Source organism: Amblyomma americanum, chromosome 6, assembly GCF_052857255.1.
Source record: "Amblyomma americanum isolate KBUSLIRL-KWMA chromosome 6, ASM5285725v1, whole genome shotgun sequence".
NCBI classification, from domain to species: domain Eukaryota; kingdom Metazoa; phylum Arthropoda; class Arachnida; order Ixodida; family Ixodidae; genus Amblyomma; species Amblyomma americanum.
In genome coordinates this window covers 1295944-1314052 of record NC_135502.1, presented here as the reverse complement: position 1 = coordinate 1314052, position 18109 = coordinate 1295944, and the positions used below count along the sequence as shown (strand labels likewise).

The following is an 18109-nucleotide window of genomic DNA, read 5'->3' as shown; positions in this document are numbered from 1 at the left end:
CAAATGGGTGCGCAATTGACGAGGCTCAGGGGCTCCCCCACAGGAAGGGCGCTCCTAAAAAGGCTAGGTCGGAACGCAAGTGGTCTGGCTGACAGATACACAGAAGTTCCAGACGACCTCAGAAGAACTTTCAACGTGGGACCCTTACCTAAAAATATGGATCCCAACCTACACGAAGAAAGGCGGAGAGCCAGGGCCGAACAGATAAACAGAAGGCTAGGCCAATCCGAAAGCACACTATACACAGACGCTTCTATGTACGCAAGAGCAGAGAAACGCACAGCCGCGGTAGCGGTGGTCAACGGTACAGGGGAAACTATCACCTGCGCTTCAGTAGGGGTGTCAGGGATAGCAGAGGCCGAAGAAATTGCCGTCGCGCTAGCGATAGCCGAAGGCTACAGAAAAGGTCGCTCCCTAAATATCCTAACGGACTCGAAAGAAACATGCAGAAACTATACGAAGGGCAATATCAGCGGCACTGCCCTCAGAATAATCAGCGAGGCGGCAGCCTCAGCTGAAAGAATACCCATACAACATATAATCTGGGTGCCAGCCCACGCAGGCGTAGCAGGAAACGAAAGGGCGGACAGTCTAGCTCGAGGGCTCACTTACCGAGCAGGCTTATCGATCGTCTCGGAGTCACGGCTACTCATATGCGAGGGGGGCTACACAGAGACCCTACAACTATATAGGGGAATCAGAAAGAGATATCCATCACCACACAAAGCACTAAATAGGGAAGAGGCTGTAGGATGGCGTAGGCTACAGACGAACACCTTCCCTAACCTACACACATACAACAAGATATCACCAACGCAATTCAGACCAGACTGCCCCTGGTGCGGCAGTACGCCCACACTCTATCACATCACCTGGGAATGCAAGAGAAACATAGCATTCCACAATCAACAAACACCGAGTGCGGAGCAATGGGAGAGCTGTCTCTTCAGCAGCGAGATTGAGGTCCAGAGGGCCTTGGTAAAGCACGCAACTGAAGCGGCACAACTCAGTGGAGCCCTGGACTGAGGGCCCACTCTTGCTTGAAGACTCAAGTCGCCAGCACCCAAGCAAGACGACCAGGAAGTCTTCATCCCCGCGAACCTCTTGGAAAGAAATAAAAGTTTTCTCTCTCTCTCAGTGTTAAAACGCAATTTTTTAATGGCGCATCTCGGTGGACACCTGAACCGCGCCGTAAGGGAAGGGATTTTTTCCCCTGACGGCGCGGTGCGGGTGTCCAGCAAGAAATGTGACAGGCGTTATTTCCTTTCCTTAAAACCAATTTTCATTTCAATTTCCTTCCCTTATGGCCAGGCTCGGGTGTCCACTGAGATATGTTAGACAGGCGTCCTTTCCTTTCCTTAGAATATTTTATTTTCATTTTCCTTGCCTTACGGCGCTGTTCGCGTGGCCACCAATGTTTCCTTTCCTTAAATTGCCCGGGTAAGGAGTCGCACCGAAGGACGATGGCGTTCCGTGGATTCCTTGGCAATGCTGCAACACGCTGTCGCGTCTTGCTCTTAAAAGCGAAGCTTAAGCGTCCTCCAAACTTTTTTTCATTAACGCCATCGACTCCGACGTCATTCTGCTGAGTGAAACATGGTTAGATACATTCACCAAAAACTCAAAGCTTTAGGATGCTTTTCTACCCGACTGTACACGATTCTACACAATGACCTACCCGATTTGATAGTTACTTAAATAGAACCTAATAAATTCAGGTAGTTATTAACAGCACAATTTAAGGACGGGGTTATTTTGCTGTGTTTTTGAGCGTGGTCACGTGTGTTTCCTTATCTTTCTCCAAGTTGTTCTTGAGCCGCTGTGTCTTTCTTAGTGTTGATACTTTTGATAATGTTGATAATGTTAATGTTGAACATGAACCCTGCACCTTGTACTTCTTGTTAATGTTACCGACCATTGTGTTATGTAACAACTGCTCCCCCCTCCCCCCCTTAAGTAATGCCCTAAGCCAAGGGCCTTTAAGGGTAAATAAATGATGACGATGAGTTTGACATCTTTCGCTGTGACCGTTTGAAACGGGGGGGGGGGGGGTGGAGGTGAACCCTGCACCTTGTACTTCTTGTTAATGTTACCGACCATTGTGTTATGTAACAACTGCTCCCCCCTCCCCCCCTTAAGTAATGCCCTAAGCCAAGGGCCTTTAAGGGTAAATAAATGATGACGATGAGTTTGACATCTTTCGCTGTGACCGTTTGAAACGGGGGGGGGGGGGGGTGGAGGTGTCCTCGCTGTTACCAATAGTCACTTCCAATGCTATGTTGTAAAAATTAGATCTCTCTCAGAAATTTTATTTTTGTCATGTACTTCTTATGCACCGCTAATCGGTGGTGTATGTTATCGATTGAATCTATTCTTAAATACTAAAAAACGCTAAAATGTCGTTGTCTCGCACATTTCAGTGGTCTGTTTCATCCGCAGTGACTCCGGGTGATTGGAAAGTGGGCAAGATAACTTCAGTTTCTAAAAAAGTCGGCCTTATTCATGTAGAAATTTCCGTTCTATCTCGCTCACTTGCGTGTTTCCATGTTAATGAGACATGTAATCTACTCCAGCACAATTAAACTCTTATCGTCTATCAATTTCTTCCACCCTTACCACCCTTGCCAAAGGACTATCTTGCGAAGCCCAACAAGTGTTGCTTAGCATTGTTCCTCCGTTTACAGTAACATTCTTGTTAACGCAATATTGACTGCCTTCGAAAAACCATTTTTGTAAGGTTCCTCACAGGCATATTTTTTTTTCAAAACTTTCATGCTTAAATATTAACCCTTCAATTTTTTATTCATCCCTTACTCACTGATTGCAATTCGTATATGCCAACATGTGCTTACCCTAATGCCCTGTGTCATCTCCGGAGGGCCTTAGGTTACTGTTTTCGGCCCTATACTACTGAAGGGTAGACACTTTGGCTTATTGGTCATTTCAAGGGTAGAAAACGTGGCGAAAAAAGAAGACAGGGACTCAGAAAGACAACACACACAGTAGCGCTGTGTGTGTTGTCTTTCTGAGTCCCTGTCTTTTTTTTGCGCTAACTTTTATCCCCTATACTCCTCTTCATTTGCATCAGTGACATATCGAATAACATACATTCTAGCATTCGTTTATTTGCAGGTGACGGTGCAATTTATCGCCCAATCCGTGACAATATCTACATACCCGCATTGCAGGACGATCTAAATCTCATTGAATCCTGGTGTAATAAATGGCTAATGACTGTCGTCACAAATAAAACAACTGTCATATCGTTCCATCGAAAGAACTCCTACCCGCCTCCCATTTGCATCATTCTTGATTGGGCATTCACCTGTGTGCCTTCTTACAAGTACTTAGGCATTAACATAACCCACACCCTATCTTGGTCCGGTCACATATCAGCAGTCACAAACGATGCTAGCCGATGTCCTGGTTTTCTCCGCCGTCACTTAAAACTCGCCTTCCCCTCTGTAAGCCTTATGGCCTATGTCACCCTTGTTCGACCAAAACTGGAGTGCAAATGTGCTATTTCGGACCCGCACGTTTCTTATTAACACTCTTGAATTAGCTCAGAATCAAGCTACCTGGTTCGTCTACTCCAACTACAGCTACTTCATTAGTGTATCCAATCAAAAGTTTCAAGCTAACCTGCCTGCTCTCGTTAATCAACGTATAAATTCCTCGACTTTCCCTTTTCCATAAATTTTACCATTCACAGCTTTCCAACTGCGTCATCCAGCCTGCTCACCGGACTTCCCGACGTGCCAGCCACACCAAAAGTGCTTGCCTGCCTCTGCTCGTACTATACTGTGCGCCTTTTCTTTTTTTTCGCCCAGACAGCAAACGATTGGAATGATCTTCCCGCTGATGCCGTGCTCCGCACCAATCACAACATGTTAAGATATGCATCGAAAAAAGATACTCCTGTAATAAGTAATTTTTTTATGTATCACCGCTATCCCCCGTGTAATGCCCCATACCGAGGGTATTTGTGGGGCATTTTAAACAAATAAACAGATACAAAATCCGAGTGTGCGTTCGCGGAAAGCTGCGCTGGCGATCAGAGTGAAATATGAAGGATTTTGAAGGAGACTGACGCCCGTCGAAATAAAAATGAAGTTAACGAGAGTGGAAGTACGGGCGACTTCTTTGTTGTCAGATGTCATCAACGGATGTCATCAAATCCCCATGAGGACTTCATGACATCCGTTGAACAGTGTATTACCAGTACGGGGCGCTGAAATTTCAGAGCAGGATAGGAGTGATCTTTATTGTCGTTGTACCTACGTTTCACATTTCCCACGTGGCGAAATGCCTCCAAAACGAAGATATATGCACAGGGTCACCGACTGCTCCTGTTCTTAGTGCTATATTTCTGGTTGCACGCGACATAATTATAGCAGAGTAAACTGACAGGCTAGTTGGTTTTGCATGATATTTCAACAGCTCATGCTAGACACGGACAGACGGACGATAAAAGCAGAGCACACGAGCGCTGATGTGTCTTTGTTTTGCCGTCCTTCTGTCCGTGTCTAGCATGCGCTGTTGAAATATCATGCAGAATAACAACGAACAGTCTTCCCAACCCAAGAGTAGTCCAAGTGTTCAGGTCCGCCGAAGACTTACCTACTTGTTGCACCACTGAGGACTTCGAAAAGACCGTTTCAGACACCGTGGATACTTTTCGTTTGCAACTGCACCCTCCAACTCTGGCTCAACAGAATCCAAACAATGCATACATTAGTTTTCTTGACCTGAGGCTTTTCTTCAAGGCTTCTCATATTTGCTGGAAATATCAACCTAGAGCTAATAAACCTTTTTTTACATACCGGTCTGCGCATTCAAGACTGGTGGAATGAACGACAGCAAACTTGTGCATGCACAACGCCTCGCAGGAATCTAGCGGGCAGTGAGTAGAAGCAAGCTTTCAAGACTAAATGGCAAGACTGACAACAACTGGTTTTTCTCACAATATTGCCGCCAATATTTGCAGTGTTTGTTCGTTTTTCAAATCTGCCGCGACACCACCTTATCGCTTTGTTTGCGACGCAAGACGCGACTAGATTTATCTCGATTGATCGCAGCCAGGCAAAGCTGATTCTACGTTGTTCCGGAATGTTCTAGTAACTTTGCGCCCTTTATCTCGAATGTTCGCTATCAGCTTTAAATTGAGCACGGCCGACAGCGGCGGGCATTCTGTTCGACGACCGCCGAGCACGCTTGTCGCTTCGCCGCCGCCGAGTGATTCAGTCCATTTTGGGTGCAAGTCAGCCCAATAAACAGTTATTTTAGAAGATCCTTTCGTCCGTCTTCATCGCTGCCTCGACTGCCGTCACCACTACGTGACATCTGGTGGAGGTGCTGGGTAGCCTTCCATGTTCCGGACGCCCCCTTCAAGTCGTGAAGCCAGCCCTGAGCGCTTCGCACCCGAGAACGAGCCAGCAGCTCAGCGAGCCAGCCGACGTCTCCAGGGAGAGGAGCCTGAGTTCGGGAAACTGCCGGACCGCACAAGACAGCGAAAAGACGCGGCTACGAGCACCGCAATCTCGCCGAAGATGTCGACACCGATCATACTGCAGCAGCCGCGGGTGCCGCCAACTTTCAATGGATCCCTAGGCGAAGACCCTGAAGAATGGTTGGATCAATTTGAGCGCGTGGCGTCATTCAACAAGTGGGATGATGCGGCAAAGATTGGACACGTTTTTTTCTCATTTGATGGCTCCGCACGCACGTGGTACGAAAACTACGAGTCGTCCCTTACGACATGGGAGCTATTCAAGAGAGAACTATTGAAGGTATTTACCAGTGTCGTGAGGAAAGAAAGAGCCGAACGACTCCTCGAGTCCAGGATCCAGCTTCCGAATGAGCCCGTCCGCAGCTACGTCGAGGAGATGAAGCGCCTATTTCGCCGCGCCGATCCCGGGATGACCGAGGAAAAGAAAGTTCAGTTCTTAATGCGCGGCGTAAAAGAACAACTCTTTGGCAGCCTCGTCCGTCAGCCGCCAAAAACGGTCGAGGAATTCATGCAGGAAGCCTGCACGATTGAGAAGACCCTCGACGTCCGAGCTCGGCAGTACAACCGCCCTTCCTCTGCCTATGCAATCCGTTCGGACACGCCGGCCACCACCAGCGACAGCTTGCGGGACGTTATCCGCGAAATCGTCCGAGAGGAGCTACGCCTATTACTGCCATCCTCCCCACAGCCACAAGCATCGACTCTGATGAACGTGGTACGGGAAGAAGTGCAACAGGCACTTGGCACCCCGACGGCCACAGAACCCTAGGCCATGACCTACGCCGCTGCAGTAAGGACTGCTCAGCCCCAACTACAACCCCCACGTCCTCCCCGAGATGAGCCAATCGTTCCACAACGCCGCCTCCCAGCCCTTACCCGCCCAGTCTATGACCGACGCTCAAGCCCCAGGAAATGCGACGCCTGGAGGACTTCCGACAACCGGCCGTTGTGCTTCCATTGCGGTGAGGCCGGCCATATTCTTCGTCACTGCCCGTACCGACGTATCGGTCTTCGAGGATTTGCCGTTAACGCCCCACGACCACGCTTCGGACAACGTCCGCACGAAATCGACGAGTACCTGCGTCGAGAAGAGTACACGCCGAACCGCTTTTCGCGCTCACCATCGCCGTCAACCTCGCGCTTTGCGTCGCCACGCCGCAGCTACGCAGCCGCGGTACGAGGAAGGTCGCCCAGCCCCCGTAGGGGAAACTAAAGGCAGCAACCTCTGGAGGTGAGGTTGCTCACGAGCTAAACGCCGAAGATCCTCCACCGACCACGCCCCATGAAGACGCTGCACCCGCGACGCCGCATGAAGAACCGACACTCGCTGCACCGACGCCGCACACAATGAGAACCACGACACAAGCTACCTTGAAATCGACGCCGCCACCCAGAGGAGCTTCGACCACACGCCCAACCCGTGACTCGCATACGCGACGAAGCCGTGACCCGACGCCGAGAGCGACATGCAATGCAAGACCCAGGACCTCCGACCTAGAAGTGACTATCGACGGCCGGAAAGTTACCGCTCTAGTCGACACAGGAGCCGATTACTCGGTGATGAATGGAACATTCGCTGCGCAGCTCAGAAAAGTCACAACGGCTTGGGACGGCCCACAAATTCGCACCGCTGGGGGCCACCTCATTACGCCATCAGGACGATGCACAGCGCGGGTGACTGTCAAAGGACATACCTGTCCTGCGACCTTTATTGTGCTACCGCAATGCTCCCGCGAAGTGATCTTGGGTATGGATTTCCTTAATGAGCATCAGGCGATCATCGACCTGCGATCCAAGCTGATCACGCTTTCGACGGACGAAGCCATCGCTTCGATGAAAACTCAGGAAAATCACGTTGCCCTAAGTGTCCTGGAGGAAGAAGTGAGCGTCCCACCCCGTTCAAGCGTTATCGTGACCGTAGGCGCCACGAAAGCCATAAACACTGAAGCCATCATCGAGGGGAACATGCAGTTGCTACTAGACCGAGGAATCAGCATCGCAAGAGGCATCGCACATTTCCGCAATGGCCAGGCCGAAGTACTGCTGACTAACTTCAGCGAAGAATTCCGGCATATTAACAGAGGAACGACGATTGCTTTCTACGACGAAATATCTGACGTACGAGATTCCTTCGCCCTCTCCGACCCCTCGGCAGAAGATCCGCCTGACCAAGAGAACTCGCCCACTTTCGACATCAACCCAGCCCTGCACCGGAACAGACAAGACCAGATCCGCAATCTGCTTCAAAACTACAGTGAGTGCTTTTCGACATCGCCGAAGGTGCGACAGACGCCAATTGCCAAGCATCGCATTATAACAGACCAACACGTACGACCTCTCCGTCAAAGCCCCTACCGTGTGTCTCCACGAGAACGACAAGCCATCCGGGACCAAGTCGAGGAAATGCTTCGCGACGACGTCATCCAGCCCTCAAACAGCCCATGGGCGGCACCGGTTGTTCTAGTGAGAAAGAAAGACGGCGCACTTCGATTCTGCGTGGATTACCGCCGCTTGAACAACATAACAAAGAAGGACGTCTACCCCCTCCCCCGCATCGACGACACACTGGACCGCCTCTGCAACGCCAAATATTTCTCATCGATGGACCTCAAGAGCGGCTACTGGCAAATTGAGGTCGACGAAAGAGATCGCGAGAAGACAGCATTCATAACTCCGGATGGGCTGTTTGAGTTCAAGGTGATGCCATTTGGTCTCTGTTCCGCACCAGCGACGTTTCAGCGAGTAATGGATACAGTGCTGGCAGGCCTGAAGTGGCAGATTTGTCTGGTATATTTAGATGACGTCGTTGTCTTCGCCTCGAACTTTGAAGAGCACCTCAAAAAACTTCGAACAGTACTAGACGCAATCAAGTCGTCTGGCCTAACCTTGAAAGCAGAGAAATGCCACTTTGCCTACGAAGAGCTGCTGTTTCTAGGCCACATCGTTAGCAAGGAAGGAGTACGCCCAGACCCGCAGAAAACAGCTGCTATCGAACAGTTTCAACCGCCGGCCGATAAGAAAGCAGTGCGCAGATTTCTCGGACTATGCGCATATTACCGACGATTTGTGAAAAACTTTTCGCGCATCGCCGAGCCCCTGACCCAACTGACGAAGGCAGACGTGCCGTTTAAATGGGAAGCGCCGCAAGCAGAAGCCTTCAAGGAACTTCAGCGTCGTTTACAGTCCCCACCGATCCTTGCGCATTTTGATGAAAACGCCGATACTGAAGTTCATACCGACGCAAGCAGCGTGGGACTAGGCGCCGTTCTCGTTCAAAAAAGTGACGGGCTGGAGAAGGTCATCGCATACGCTAGCCGTTCCCTTTCCAAGGCCGAGGCTAACTATTCGACCACTGAGAAGGAGTGCCTTGCCATCATCTGGGCTACATCGAAATTCCGCCCCTACCTCTACGGACGGCCGTTCAAGGTGGTCAGCGACCACCACGCGCTCTGCTGGCTTGCCAATTTGAAGGATCCCTCTGGCCGACTCGCTCGATGGAGTCTGCGTCTCCAGGAGTTTGACGTCACCGTCGTTTACAAGTCCGGACGCAAGCACACTGACGCCGATTGCCTCTCACGAGCCCCTGTAGATGCACCGCCGCTGGACGACGATGAGGACGCCTTCCTGGGACCCATCAGCGCAAGCTCTTTTGCTCAGCAGCAACGCTCGGACCCCAACCTAAAAGGCCTCATGGAGTACCTGGAAGGCAAGGTTTCTTCACCCCCCGCTTCATTCAAGCGAGGACTGTCTTCTTTCTGTGTGCAGAATGAGGTCCTTGTGAAGAAGAACTTTACAGCGAACAAAACAGCCTACCTCCTTGTTGTACCTACTTGTCTCCGCGAAGAAGTTCTACAGGCTTCACACGACGAGCCGACAGCTGGACATCTCGGGTTTACTCGCACCCTCCGCCGCATTCAAGACAAGTATTACTGGCCCCGACTGTCTGCCGATGTCGCACACTATGTGAAAACATGCCGAGATTGTCAGCGACGAAAGACTCCTCCCACACGACCAGCAGGATTTCTGAACCCCATTGAACCTCCCTCAAGACCCTTTCAGCAGATTGGCATGGACTTGCTTGGCCCTTTTCCAACGTCAACATCTGGAAATAAGTGGATCATCATAGCGACCGACTACCTGACCCGCTACGCCGAGGCGAAAGCCCTACCGAACGGAACAGCAGCAGAAGTGGCCAAATTTTTCGTGGAGTGCATTCTTCTTCGACACGGCGCCCCCGATGTGCTCATCACGGACAGCGGAACAGCATTTACGGCGGAACTCACGCAAGCCATCCTGCGCTACAGCCAAACCAGCCACCGGAGGACAACTGCATACCATCCGCAGACCAACGGACTGACCGAGCGCCTGAACAAAACCATCGCCGATATGCTCGCTATGTATGTCGATGCCGAACATAAAACCTGGGATGTCATCCTGCCTTACGTCGTCTTCGCCTACAACACCGCAGTGCAGGAGACCACCCAGATGACGCCTTTTAGGCGCGTCCATGGCAGGGAGGCCACGACCACGCTAGACGCCATGCTGCCCAACGTTACAGAAGAAGAGAACGTCGACGTTGCCGCCTACCTTCAACGCGCAGACGAAGCTCGAAGGCTTGCCCGATTACGGATCAAAGATCAGCAGCGGTCCGACGCCAGACGCTACAACCTAAGAAGACGCAACGCGGAATACAAGCCAGGAGACCAAGTCTGGGTGTGGACGCCCATTCGCCGCCGTGGATTGAGTGAAAAGCTTTTGCGCCGCTATTTCGGCCCGTACAAGGTTCTTCGTCGGCTGGGTGAACTGGATTATGAGGTCATCCCTGACGCAATGACTGCATCCCAGCGACGCCGCGTACAACCAGAAGTCGTCCATGTAGTCCGTCTGAAGCCGTATTGTGCCCGCTAAAGGCCGCTGCATTTCCATGCTCTATTTTCGCAAGATCTGTTTTTTTCCCTTACTAGTCGCATTATTTGTTTTAATGCATCGGGTCGATGCTTCTTTGAGAGGGGAGTAATGCCGCCAATATTTGCAGTGTTTGTTCGTTTTTCAAATCTGCCGCGACACCACCTTATCGCTTTGTTTGCGACGCAAGACGCGACTAGATTTATCTCGATTGATCGCAGCCAGGCAAAGCTGATTCTACGTTGTTCCGGAATGTTCTAGTAACTTTGCGGCCTTTATCTCGAATGTTCGCTATCAGCTTTAAATTGAGCACGGCCGACAGCGGCGGGCATTCTGTTCGACGACCGCCGAGCACGCTTGTCGCTTCGCCGCCGCCGAGTGATTCAGTCCATTTTGGGTGCAAGTCAGCCCAATAAACAGTTCTTTTAGAAGATCCTTTCGTCCGTCTTCATCGCTGCCTCGACTGCCGTCACCACTACGTGACAATATCTTGATTTCAGTAGCAGAAAAACTGAGTCTAAAAATGACAACTAAAAGCTTACGCGATGACAACCTTTCACCGAACGCTCATGACGAAAGTAAGGCAACGGTGGTTCCATACCTCCGCCGCTTTTCCCATCAGCTAAAGAAAATACGTAAGCAGCAACAAATCGAAGCCTTATTTTCCGCTCGTAACAAGCTTATCAAAATGATCGGGCTTGTAAAACCGACAAGATCACCGAAGGCTCACAGAAATTATTGCTGCAACAATAATCGAATCCCGTTTCGTCCCGTGTTCAAAACAAGTCATCTATTCTTTGCCGAGGTAAGGAGCCTGCCAAATTTTGACCAAGGGCAGATCCCAGCTAACAAGGGAGAATATAGAAGCCTATCAGATTCCGAAGCATCATGCCTCATGTCAGTGGCCCATCTGTTTTGTTAACCACGAAAAAAAATCGAACACCTATATCATAGACTGTATGTCTGCCCCTTTTCACTCACATGGTCTTTTTTGCGCCCGTTTCATGCTTCGTTTTCTGTATATAATGACCATTTCCTTGAATAAACTCAATTTATAGTCAGCGCTGTGTTGGTCCTCTTCTCTCTTTCCTGTTGTCAATTGTGCGTTGTGAGCACGTCAGCCATGCGGAATTGGTCTTTCCTACTTAACATTCATGATTGCTACGAGTTCTCATGCCACTCGTGGCGCAGTGGTGCGTCACTGTCCTGGGATGACAGGTGCTGCCGCCGGTCGACTTTGTGCGATACAGGTTGCTCATCCCAAGTAACCTTGCACGACCAATTAAACCTCCACCTGGCAAGTTGCATGAGGACGCCATCTTTTATGAGTACCATCGAGTGTTACGCACACGCTCACAGTCGGATTTTCACTTAAAGAGGCAAGTAAGGCTTACTTTAAGCCTATTGAGGGAAAAACTTGGTTTATGAATTGCAATTAGTTAATTAATAAAACCCGACAGTTACACTTTGACGTCCCAATTGGTCCGTGTTTATGTCCAGTGTGTCGTGTCTGCAAAACTTGCTCCGCACGATTGTGCCGTTCTGTTATGATAAATGTGCAAAAGTTTGGTTACGTTAGATAGTGTGTAATGAGATCACTGCGGGAAAAATTTAGAGGCTGCGGCCTAATTATTGAATTAATTAGGCGCGAAAATTACAATTAAACGTCACAATAGCGACGGACGTCGACGTAGCATCTCCGCGCGATCGTGTCGTTCTATAAAGATATATGTGCAAAATTTTAATTGTGTTAGTGCGTGATGAGATCTTGCTGTGGGAAAAATTAGGTTGATGAGTTGTAATTGGTTAATTAACCACACTTCGACGACACAATAGCCACAGACGTCGACATAGTACCTGGATGTCAAAACAGCCACGGACGTCGACTTAGCATCTGCACGTAAAAGTAAAACAAAGTGAAAAACCATAATAAAAACAAGAAAAATTTAAACCAAATAAAATAAAAATGAAAGATAAAGAAAATAAATAAATAAAAAACATAATCGTGGATAATAGATCGCGGATCGTCGTGGAAAAAACCCTCGTTCTAGAAAGTTCCATGATTTCGCATTCCTCCGCGTAAGCATTCTTAACTGCCCTCAGAATTTTCGTAAACATCGCCCATGCGCAGATGCTGTACACTGTTGTCTGGTGGTTGCCTCGATGCGGCACCACAGCGTGCGTAATAAATAGGAAATGGTTCGTTGTGTGGAGATGCTTACTCGTTCTAACGCTCTGAAAAATTAGGTTAACACAAGTGCGCAGCTGAGAGGGCAGATAACGACGAGGCAGGGCCTGGAACGAAGATCAAAGTGGCTGGAGGGTTGCTCGGCGCACAGTTGAAATCCTTCCCTGCTCGTCCGGCCGTGAAGAACACGCTTGTCAAAATCATCCGCGCTCAGGACGGCGCGGCGGTCTTGTAAATAACTATGCTAGACCACCAAGGCGTGCCCTTTTTTACAACAAAGAAATAAAAAGTTCATCTGCTCTCAATTTATTCAGTGTATGCAGCATCCACCCGAGCAGATTGGCCATGGCGTACGAATGAAAGAGGCCATTTAAAGGAATCTGCAAGAGAAAATATGAGAGATAAAGGGAAAAGTGTATAACGTAAATTGAGAAAAGTAGCTGAAGAGCGGAGAAAAATATTACAGAAGGGGCGAGCCGTGGCGTGACATATGCCGGGATGCACAAACCTGCACACGACTTTCAAACTTGACAGTCCGACGATCTGCGTCTTTTTTAAACATATCTGGTTCTACGACACAATCGGCTGCGCATTAACAGCTCTATTAGTTTCTTCAGTGTATCCTTCGGGACCTTGGCGCGACATCTGCGGGTTACAAATGGTTCATATGCTGCGCTTGCTTTTTGTGTTGGTCCATCATAAGGAATTCATTTGTCGAAGAAAAACTGCGGTATGCTATAATCGTGAATTGCTGCTCACAGATTTGGCCCCCTCCGTTTTTTGCAAGCATCTGTGCCTGAAACCGAAGCCTCTCGGTGCTGCCATTTATGATCCGGTAATAAAAGTTTGTAAACACAGGTAACCGCATGTTCGTGGAATCTCATAGCAAAGATAAATAAAGGCTGCCAAAAAAGCTGCGATTCAGGTATTTATCCTCACGGCAATGCGTGTTTCGGGGAACGCGAAATGCGGACAGAGTCTTCTTCCCCGCTTTTAGGCTACCTTCGTTCTTTATAGAGCTGGCAGAGCTATGAAAGTTAATAAATAAGCGAATACGCTCGATTCTCTCCATATTAAACTTCCTTATGTCGGCTATCTTGAGCTTATTTATTAGCTTCGATAGCTCTGCCAGCTCTATTCTGCCTGTGGGGTTTGATGCTTTCATGCTTTTTCATTTCTTAATCAGATCTTTCGTCCCCTCTGAGGGTTTGCCGGTGTCCTGTCGAACTGTCCTGCCGCCTACTTCTACTACGCACTCCGTAATAATAGCTGTCAGATTGTCGTTCATAGCTTGAACTTTAAGGTCGTTGTCCTCAGTTAAAGCCGAATATCTGTTCTGAAGCGATACGTTGAATTCGTCCACTATCGCTCTTGAAGCTATCTCGCTAACGGGCTTCCGCTTCACTAGTTTTCTTCCGTTCTTTCTTCAGATGCAGGCAATTCGAGACCTTACCGTCCTGTGGTCGCTACAGCGCGCCTTTTCGAGGGCCTCCACATCCCGCAAGATGCCAAGGTGAGCGCACAGTGTGAAGTCCATTTCCTTTTGAGTCTCACCACGGGGGCTCTTCCAAGTCCACTTTCTGTTCTCTTGTTTGTGAAAGACGGAATTCATGATACGTGAATTATTTCTCGGTACTAACTCTACTAATAACTCCCCATGCTGTTCTTTAGCATATGCCATAATCGCATACTGCTTGGTCTACAGCCTGCTTCTTTCCTACCTTGGCACTCAAATCACCCATCAGTGCAGTGAACTGTGTTTTTACTTTGCTCTTTGTCGATTCCACGTCTTCATAGAAGCTTTCAACGATCTGGTCATCATGGCTGGATGTAAGCGCGTACGCCTGTACCACCTTCAGTTTGTACCTAAATTAGGAAGGTAATTCATTTAAGATAATAATTAGGTAAGGCGCCTTATGGCAGGACAGTTTGGGAGCTGTGTAACACTCGAGGGGGGTGGGGGGGGGGCGGGATCTGACAAGTTGCAGTGGCCCTGAGTTGCATTGGCGTTGTTGGTGCAGCAGTAAGGACACCATCAATCCCTCGGTGGCAGTCAACTTAAGAAGTAAAAACGTAAACTGACGCGGCACCCACCCTTTTGTTTCTCCTGACTGGCCAGCTTTCACTCCCCCTTCTCATTTCCCCCGCGCACTCAGGTGTACGCTCGTGCTGCCTAAAGGATGGAGATGACAGGTGTTGTGTAGCTTGCCTTGCTTAGGCGCCAAAAGAGGGCCGCAGTCTTCTGCTGGCACCACATTAACGGCGCATACTTGAAGCACCTTAGTGGTGCGGTCACTTACCATGACCCCAAAGCCACGTTTTCCGTGACAAGGAGACTTCGTTTTAGATGAGGGGCTGGTTGGTACGTGTTGACGGGAATGATTCAACAGCGCTAAGAAAGACAACAGCGAACGAGAGAGACTTTCGCGCTAACCAGCCACCAAGTGATTTATTGCGACCTATTAGGCAGCTTATGAAAGGCAAAGGTTACAACGTGTGCAGAAATAAAATAAAAAAGAAATAATCACACAACGAATAAAAAATTAGTCAATGTCACTGATTAAATACGCTGCCTCGCATGCCTGAATAAATCACTTGGTTGCTATGGCAACTGATCTCGTTCTCCCTTGTCCCGTCTCAGCACTGTTGCAACCTATCCGAGCGTTCGTTGAAAACCAACAGAAGGGCACAATGGACAATAGTCGCATCACCGTTCATAGTATATAGGCAAAACATGAACGCGCTAACGGGTGGCGAAACATTCGCTCATTGAACCCAAGGCAGCCTTCTGTTCGTCGTTGCCACCTCGCGCGACTTCCTTGAGGCAGAGCACCGGTCTTTCACTGTGTCGCACTGGCGGCCAGAGGAGGAACTGCGCTTGTTCATCCCGTTGCTCTCAAGCTTCGCACGGGCGATGAAACAAGGCACTCGCGTTTCAATAAAGAGTCGCGATCGCTGGACGGAGATGTACCGCCATCTGTGGGAGAACGACGACAAGCCTCGATAGCTAGCTCCCTGAGCTCAGCCCTAGGGGGCGGTTGCCTTCCCTGGATGAGAGCCGCTCGAATGGTTGCTTGGCGCTGGGAAGATGCCGAAAAAGGACTGTTCCTTAGAAAATGCCCCAGGTGGTCGAAATTATTCTGGAGCCCTCCACTACGGCACCTCTTCCTTTCTCCTTTCACTCCCTCCTTCATTCCTTCCCTTACGGCGCGGTTCAGGTGTCCAACGATATATGAGACAGATACTGCGCCATTTCCTTTCCCCCAAAACCAATTATTATTATTATTATTATTATTATTATTATTATTATTATTATTATTATTATTATTATTATTATTATTATTATATGAGACAGATACTGCGCCATTTCCTTTCCCACAAAACCAATTATTATTATTATTATTATTATTATTATTATTATTATTATTATTATTATTATTATTATTATTATTATTAGAAAATGTGGTTTAGCCTTAGCGTACACGGTGATGCACTAAGACACCTGCTTCATGAAATGTGCAGGAAGCAGAAAAGGTCATTTTCCTCTGACTTCGCTCGCGGCCGCATTCAAAGCTGGTGAGCATCAGCCTAGATATCCGTATTTAAACGTGGAGCCAGAAGGCACGTGCGCCGAGAGCATGTACCTTCCCCGTCCCGATTTTCTTTCTCGGCTCGTATTTCAGCATATATATGACCGTCTTCACAGGCAAGGAAGAACGCGGCCGCCGCGCAGGGGTCCTCTCGCTGGCTTGAGAGGCGGTGTACGCTGCGCTGGTCTCGGAAGCCTGTTTTAAGGTGAAAGCGTTGGTTACCCTCATTATGTTACTGACTATAGACAACGTATCCCAGTTTTCAACAGAAAAGAAGCTGAGGTTTATTCAGGATGGTGGTTTGGTTGCTGACTTGCTGTTGCGTAGGTGGCGCTGGCTGCGAAGCCTTGATAGGTGAGGAGTCTACAATGAGATGGCGCGACCAGAGCAGAAGCGGCGTTGCCGATGTGCGCATATGTCATTTTTCCGTGTCGGTGGTAGTATATCCGGTGCGCGCCGGATTCAGGGCTGTAAGCATGCGACCATGCCGACGTAGCATCACCAGAGGTGGGCAGTAATAACAATAATAATTGGTTTTTTGGGAAAGGAAATGGAGCAGTGTCTGTCTCATATATCGTTGGACACCTGAACCGCGCCGTAAGGGAAGGGATAAAGGAGGGAGTGAAGGAAAGAAAGAGGTGCCGTAGTGGAGGGCTCCGGAATAATTTCGACCACCTGGGGATCTTTAACGAGCATTGACATCGCACAGCACACGGGTGAGTTGAGTTTCCCCTTCCGGTGGCGATGAGAGGAAATAATAATAATAATAATATTAATAATAATAATAATAATAATAATAATTGGTTTTGGGGGAAAGGAAATTGCGCAGTATCTGTCTCATATATCGTTGGACACCTGAACCAGAAACTACTTGATGATGAAATCGGGGGTTTCTTGATGACCCGGTGGTTCTACTCGCCAACATTCACATTACTCAAGGAAAGGAGAAGGTTAACTATTTATTTACAACATAGGTAAAAAACGAGAAGAAACAAAGCAAGGAGAAAACTATTTACATGACTAAATCATGGATCAGACGAATTCAGCCCCCGCTCAACCCAGAGCGCTTGGTTTTAAACCCGCTGTCTCCGCCCTTAGCGGGGACAGCAACCAATAAGATAACAAACGACCCATCTCGCCAATCAGTGGTTAGGGAAAGGAAAATAAGGTCCGCCCACTGATCAGAGATTGGGGAAAAGTTCTGATTAAAACATTTGGGAAGGAGGTTTCAAATAACCACACAAACAACACAAATGCGACTTCCGTTCCCCACGCCACCCACGGCACCACAGATGCTAGAAACATGTGCCGACGAGGCGATGACTCACGTTGTTGACAGCAACAAAGAGAACACAGTCGTTAAGGGAATAATCCGTTTCCTGGTCACCCAACACTCGGTCCCCACCCAGCTGTATCTCTCCCGCATCGCCGAAGTCTCGTCACCCCTTGACGACGCACACATGTCGACAGCTGTACATGGTTAGCGTTTTTCCCAGCGGGTCATCCCCGTGACGGCGCGGTGTAAACGAGGACGTCCGCCGCACGAAGGGGAGGCAGGGATGGGACGGGCCCCTTTGTTGGCGACTTCCGACCCCACTGGAGCGGCCTTCCTTGCGAACACAAGACCAACGAGTTCGCGGAATGGTCAGCGAACTCCACAGGGTGCCTGAGCGTTTTTCCTCTATAAAGTGCACCATCAAAGTGCACCGGCGTTTTGTGATAATAATAATAATTGGTTTAGGGGGAAATAAATGGCGCAGTATCAGTCTCATATATCGTTGGACACTTGAACCGCGCCGTAATGGAAGGGATAAAGGAGAGAGTGAAAGAAGAAAGGAAGAAGAGGTGCCGTAGGGGAGGGCGCCGGAATAATTTCGACCACCTCGCACAGCACACGGGCGCCTTAGCGTTTTGCCT

At 49.0% G+C, this 18109-nt stretch overlaps 1 protein-coding gene across 1 annotated transcript in view; it reads left to right on the top strand.

Moving 5' to 3' along the window:
* Positions 1-14051: 14051 nt before the first annotated feature.
* The window catches only part of LOC144094440 (uncharacterized), a 149579-nt gene continuing 145521 nt past the window's right edge, over positions 14052-18109 (top strand). Inside the window, exon 1 of the mRNA XM_077628377.1 lies at positions 14052-14115. The gene's annotated coding sequence lies outside the window, so the exon portion shown is untranslated. The remainder of the gene's footprint in view (positions 14116-18109) is intronic.